Source organism: Hylobates moloch, unplaced genomic scaffold, assembly GCF_009828535.3.
Source record: "Hylobates moloch isolate HMO894 unplaced genomic scaffold, HMol_V3 SCAFFOLD_8, whole genome shotgun sequence".
Lineage (NCBI taxonomy): Eukaryota > Metazoa > Chordata > Mammalia > Primates > Hylobatidae > Hylobates > Hylobates moloch.
Window position 1 is genome coordinate 66313815 of NW_026652283.1, and position 7080 is coordinate 66320894.

At 41.7% G+C, this 7080-nt stretch overlaps 1 pseudogene; it reads right to left on the reverse strand.

The window, feature by feature from the left end:
* The window catches only part of LOC116472443 (small ribosomal subunit protein uS13-like), a 39472-nt pseudogene extending 32795 nt beyond the window's left edge, over positions 1–6677 (reverse strand).
* Between the last annotated feature and the right edge of the window lie 403 nt (positions 6678–7080).

Consider the following 7080-nt stretch of genomic DNA (forward strand, 5'->3'; position numbering starts at 1 on the left):
TCCCATTTGGAATGGCTGTATTTACCTAATACCTGTACCCCCATTGTATCTAGGAAGTAACTAGCTTGCTTTTGATTTTACAGGCTCATAGGTGGAAGAGACTTGCCTTGTCTCAAATGACACTTTCGACTGTGGACTTTTGGGTTAATGCTGAAATGAGTTAAGACTTTTGGAGACTGTTGGGAAGGCATGATTGGTTTTCAAATGTGAGGACATGAGATTTGGAGGGGCCAGGTGCAGAATGATATGGTTTGGCTGTGTCCCCACCCAAATCTCAATTTGAATTGTGTCTCAGAATTCCCACATGTTGTGGGAGGAAACCAGGGGGAGGTAATTGAATCATGGAGGCTGGTCTTTCCTGTGCTGTTCTCGTGAGAGTGAATACATCTCAAGGATCTAATGGGTTTATCAGGGGTTTCTGCTTTTGCTTCTTCCTCTTCTCTCTTGCTGCCACCATGTAAGAAATGCCTGTCACCCTCTGCCATGATTTCAACCTCCCCAGCCATGTGGAACTGTAAGTCCAATTAAACATCTTTTTTTCACCAGTCTCGAGTATGTCTTTATCAGCAGCATGAAATCGGACTAATATAGGCATCCATGGATTTTGGTATCTGCTGGGAATCCTGGAATCAATCCCCCATGGATACCCAGAGATGACTATACTCTCATGAATGCTGAGGGGAGCTGATGTCCTGTGCTAGCCTGGAAAGTCTAAAACTTTTGTTTCAAGGGATATGATGAGGAAAATATATGTAATAATAACAATAATAATCAGAAAATCATCCTTACTTCTTTACGTTTGTTTTTTCTTTTATACTTTCTTTTTCATGTCTTTTATTATTTTCCCTTCATTTGCTTTTTTTCCTTCCTCTCTCTACTCTTCCTATCAACTTTTAGAAAGAGTTATGTTGGCCAGGCACAGTGGCTCACACCTGTAATCCCAATACTTTGGGTGGCCGAGGGGGGTGGATCATGATGTCAGGAGATCGAGATCATCCTGGCTAACACAGACCCCATCTCTACTAAAAAAATACAAAAAGAATTAGCCGGGCATGGTGGCGGGTGCCTGTAGTCCCAGCTACTCAGGAGGCTGAGGCAGGAGAATGGCGTGAGCTCGGGAGGTGGAGCTTGCAGTGAGCCAAGATCGCGCCACTGCACTCCAGCCTGGGTGACACAGCGAGACTCCGTCTCAAAAAAAAAAAAAAAAAAGAAAAGAAATAGTTATGTTTACTTAGAAATCATGGCATTTTTATTTTGCTCATTTATGTGGTTTTAAAACTTTGCCTCTTCTTTTTTGAGTGTGTGTTGGGGTGAGTGTAGATGTGCAGAGACTGAAGCCCTATGATATAACCAAGAGAAAACCAGACTTGGATTTAAAAGATCTAGGTTCCTCTCCATCTATCCTCCCCTCCCTACTCTCTCCACAAAGGATTAGCAATCATTCATTAAAACACATACAGTAAATAATCATACAATATACTCTTAAGGGATATGATGAAGGAAAATAATAAAAAGGTCCTGGGTAAGACCAGTGCAAAGTAATGTATAACATAGAGTCCTATATATTTGCTCAAGGTAGGTCACAAGACATGTCATTGTGAAAACTCTCAGAAACCAAAGCAAAAGGGAAAAATAATTAATAATTGTTTTTATCATCTCCATTAGATTAAAAGAAACCAGTTACTCTTTGGAAGTATTATGCTTTCTGATATTGAGACTTGACACATTCTCTTATGGGTGCTCATAAGGAAAGTACTGTTTTATAGAGGGAGACATCTCAACACAGCCCTACAAGAGCGATAGTAACGCATTTCCTCCTGTTCTTTCTTATAACTGTGTTTGAAGTAAGCTGATATTGTAACTCTGGGGTACAATTCAATAAAAACAAAACCAAACAAAAGGCCAAATAGTACAATTCCAGTAGGCAATTCTTTGATACTCAGGTACATTTCAAGGGTACAATTTAGAATAGCTTAAAAAAAAAACCCAATATGAATGGACTGCATGTTCTTAGGAAATCCACCACAGATATTATTTCTCCTAACTGGGCTTTTTATAAAACTCAACATGGCAGAGTGTGAAGTTGTAACATCTCAAAAGGAGCAGCAGAAGGTAGATTAAGGGGGTACCCAAAAACGGAAGCCAAAGTCTCTTTCAAAGAACAGTTTGGCTCCTTTAGCTTATGAGAGAAAGAGAGAGGCATCTAACAGTTCTCGAATGTTATTGTGCACAGGCCGTACTAGGATATTTGTTAAAAATGCAGAGTCCCAAGAATCTCTCTATAGATTTTTGATTCCATTGTTCTAGAGTAGGCCAATGAATCTGCATTTTAAACAATTACTCAAGAAACAACTGGGACAGGACACTGCCTTAAGCAGGTCTATGATAACTCTAGCTGGGGAAAAAATTCAAAGCAGATGCTCAAGTTTGCTCACTTGGACAAACGTCTCTCAGTAAAACACCTTAACTTAATTTTAAAATATAGAGTTAAAACAACTTTAGCCTAAAGCTGCCTCCTTACATATAAATATCTTAAGTTCGACCTAAAGATTTCTCTATATATCATGAACTATAACCTAAATGGACTTGTAAACAGACTGTAGCCTACTCTTGTGCTAATCACCAAGTTTTGGCCAATCAAAGGTGGCCAACTGTTCCAACCGTGTTCAAATAAGGCGAACACTGAGCTGTAACCCATCTGGCTGTTTTGTTCCTCACTTCAGTTTTTTATAGAGCACTTTCCTTTTTCTGTCTATAAATCTTCCATCACATGTCAGTGCTGGAGTCTCAGAGCCTACTCTGGCTTGGGAGACTGCCCGATTCATCGTTCTTTGCTGAATTGAACTCTGTTAAATTTAATTTGCCTAAGGATTTTATTTTAACAGTAGTTTCCTGGTAAACCCTCTAGGACAAATTAGTTTGGAATTGTGGTCCCTGAGTAAATGAATGTTTTGACCTGCTGTATAGAATTGCTGCTAAAGCTAATTTATGTTAAAGGATGTCTGCCAAATTTTTTGACTTTAGAGTAGATAAACTAAAGCCATTAGATCAGTTTGGATTAGGTTTAGCTGCATATGACAGAAAAAATACAGTGACCTAAACATCATAGATGTTCTTTCTCATAGAAATGGGTTTCTCATTTCATCGTGTAATTCCAGCATTTTGGGAGGCTGAGTCAGGAGGATCACTTGAGCCTGGGAGTTTGAGACCACCCCAGGCAACTTAGTGAAACTGCATCTCTACAAAAAATACAAAAATTGGCCAGGCATGGTGGCACAAACCTGTAGTCTCAGCTACTTGGGAGAGTGAGGTGGGAGGATTGCTTGAGCCCGGGAGGCAGGGGTTGCAGTAAGCCAAGATAATACCACTGCACTCCAGCCTGGGTGACAGAGCAAGAGCCTGTTTCAAAAAAAAAAAAAAAAAAAAAAGAAAGGAAATGAGTTTCAGAGGCTGGCAGCGCTGAGTGCTGAGCAGGTATCCTGCTGTCCAATGGCAGGGACCTAGGCTCCCTCCATTGCTCTGATCTTCAGCATGTGGCTTCTACATGCTGAAGACATCACACCCAAGATGGCTGCTGGAGCTCCTGCTACAGTTCCACATTGCAGATTGCAGGAAATAAGAAGGGCAAAAAAAGTGGATGTACTCCCTCCTTTTAAAGACATTTTCCGGTTTTGTATTCAGGATGTGTGCATACATGTCATTGACCAGAACTTAGTCTCATGGCCATACCTAGCTATGAGGAGTCGGGGGTAAGAGGGTGTTGGGAAATGTAATCTTTATTTTGGATGGCCACATGCCCAGCTAAATATGGAGGTTGATTACAAAAGAAAAAGGGGAGAAATGGGGCTACCAGTCTCTACCATAGCCGTTTGTGGACATAGATTAGGAGACAAAAGCAATTGTCTATTGAAGCTAGACGTGATACTATGATAAAACGTAGTAGGCAACGTCAAAGCCATGTCACCTCTCTCAGAAAAAGTCTTTCTGATTTCAATAGCAAATGCACATGCTTCCTCCTTACCTGAAAGCAAAAGCAATTCATGAGATACACACTGAAAAGGTGTGGGGTCAAAATCCCTCTGCTTTTTTCCATTTCTACTGTTATGAAATTTTTACATGTGTAACGTACCCTTATTGTAACAAACCCAAGCAGCACAGAAGAGTAAAAAGTGAAGCGTCTTCCTGTTGAAACGCCTCCTTCCTCCAATCCTACCTCAAGTGCTGCCTTGGTTAACATTTTGAGTGTTTCTTTCCAAACAAGATTTATGTCTCCTACTCCAAATTGTTACCTAATCTATCAGGACTCCACGCTTATCCTGACTTCTATTCTGCTTTGTTCCGTATTAGTGTGGCATTTTACAGTCATTCATTGCAAGAAGGGATGCAGTGGGGGTCAAAGATTACAAATGTTAAAAAGTGAAAGGGGCTTGAGAGATCACAAAGCATTCTCACAAATGATTCTTTGGTTTATATTGGAATGTAAATATGACTACACTTGCTTTTTTCCCACATGACTTAAGGAATTTTCTTCATGTTGTAATGTTTGATGGATGCAAAGCAAATGTGTAACTTATATGTTTATGAAGCATAATAACATAATGAAACCTGTGCATCCACCGCCCAATTTATAAACCAATTTATGACCAGTACCATCTAAACCACCTGTGTGCTTCTCCTTTCAGCCCTCCACCTCCCCATGAGGTGTAATTAAATTACATTTTAATTAATTTGGCTTTTTAAAAAATAGTTTTACTACAGATGTACATGTGTACAAACTATATATTAATCTTACTTCTTTTCTGAGCTTCAAAAAAGGGATTATATGGTGGATTGCCTTCTGCAACTTGACTTTCTTTTTCCCACTACATTATGTTTCCAAGATGCATTCATGTCGATACAGGTAGCTGGTGAAGACATTTTTTTTCTTTCCTTTTCTTTTTCTTTTTTTGAGACAGGGTCTTGCTCTGTCACCCAGGCTGGAGTCCAGTGGTGTGATCATAGCTCACTGCAGCCTCAAACTCCTGGACTCAAGCGATCCTCCCACCTCAGCCTCCTAAGTTGCTGAGACTACAGGCACATGCAACTGTGCCCAGCTAGAGATAGAGTTTTTCATTGTTGTATAATATTCCACTGGGTAAGCATTTCACAAGTTATTTATCTATTCTCCTGTTGATGGAATTTGGGCAGGTTCTGTTCTGTTTAGTTTTGATCATATAAAAATTACTGCCCTAGGGCCGGGCGCGGTGGCTCACGCTTGTAATCCCAGCACTTTGGGAGGCTGAGGCGGGCGGATCACGAGGTCAGGATATCGAGACCACAGTGAAACCCCGTCTCTACTAAAAATACAAAAAATTAGCCGGGCGTGGTGGCGGGCGCCTGTAGTCCCAGCTACTCAGAGAGGCTGAGGCAGGAGAATGGCATGAACCCAGGAGGCGGAGCTTGCAGTTAGCCAAGATTGCGCCACTGCACTCCAGCCTGGGCGACAGAGCGAGACTCCGTCTCAAAAAAAAAAAAAAAAAAAAATTACTGCCCTAAACGTGTTTCTTGGTGGGCGTACATAAGCAACAGTTTCTCTAGGGTATTATGTCCATGATGAAAGGAGAGGTGGGTGGAGGATATGTGTCTAACTATAGAAGATAATGACAAATTATTTTTCTTTTTTTTCTTTTCTTTTTGTTTTTCTTGAGACAGAGTCTCACACTGTTGCCCGGGCTGGAGTGCAGTGGCACAATCTTGGCTCACTGCAACCTCCACCTCCCGGGTCCAAGTGATTCTCCTGCCTCAACCTTCTGAGTAGCTGAGATTACAGGCGCCTGCCACCATGCCCAGCTAATTTTTTGTATTTTTAGTAGAGACAGGACTTCAGCATGTTGGCCAGGCTGGTCTTGAACTCCTGACCTCAAGTGATCCGCCCGCCTCGGCCTCCCAAAGTGCTGGGATTACAGGTGTGAGCCACTGTGCCCAGCCTGACAAATTGTTTTTCACAGTGGCTAAACCAATTTACATTCCCACAGTCATGTATAATACATTATTGACATTTGGTTTAGTCAGACTTTGTCATTTCTGTCCATCTACTGTATATAAATAGTGCTCTCATTTGTATAATTCGTAGTGTGGCTTGGGATCTTTTCATAGTGACCTTATCCTAAACTTTAAGGTGATACCAGGACTTTATTTTATTTTTATGTTTTTAAGTATATATACAGACAAGGCCTACAAACTTACTTCTTCCTGAATCCACTCACAGTATAGCTATGGCAGCCAGTGGTCTTGGCACGCTGGCCTCAGACACAAAGGTCCCAGAAGTGGCACGGCCTTCTATGGGCCTGAATCTTCTTCAGTTGCTCCAGGTCTTCACAGAGCTTGTTGTCCAGACCAGGACCTAGCTATAGTTTCCATCCTTTACCTCCTTCTTTCTGTTCAGGAACTAGTCTGGGTTCTTGTACTGGCGTGGATTCTGCATCATGGTGATCCTCAGGGAGTTCCACCTCATCCTCAGTGAATTCTCCTGCCCTCTTGGGGAAGTTGATGTCTGCTTTTTCAACTCCACACGAGCATAACTTCAGCCCACACCCTTAATGGCAGTGATGGCAAGGGCTATTTTCTGCTACACATTGATGTTGATGTTGAGTACTCACAAAACATGGCTGGAACTTCTCAGTGATCACTCAAGACATGGTGGCAGCATGAGTGGCAGTGCACAGGCCTCCTGTGGAAGAGCCATGTCAGTGCTTTGAATGACCAAGCATCAAGATTAAGTCGGCACAGCTCCGACTTATAACCTATCCTATCCACAGGCTCAAAGGCAAAGGCTGAGGAAAAAATATTTTTAAATAAAGGATACATCACATCCTTTTTTTTTTTTGGTTGCTTTTCATACTTGACAGATCTAGTTTTTTGGATCAATATTCCCTTCCAGAAGCATGTGGGTTTTGAACCCAGCCCCAGTTCATGGCTTATATGTGAAACACCTTGTGGGGAAGTCTGTCAGAATCAACATAAGAATGTGTCCTTGTCCGGGTGGAGTAGCTCGTGCCTGTAATCCCAGCACTTTGGGAGGCCAAGACAGGCGGATCACCT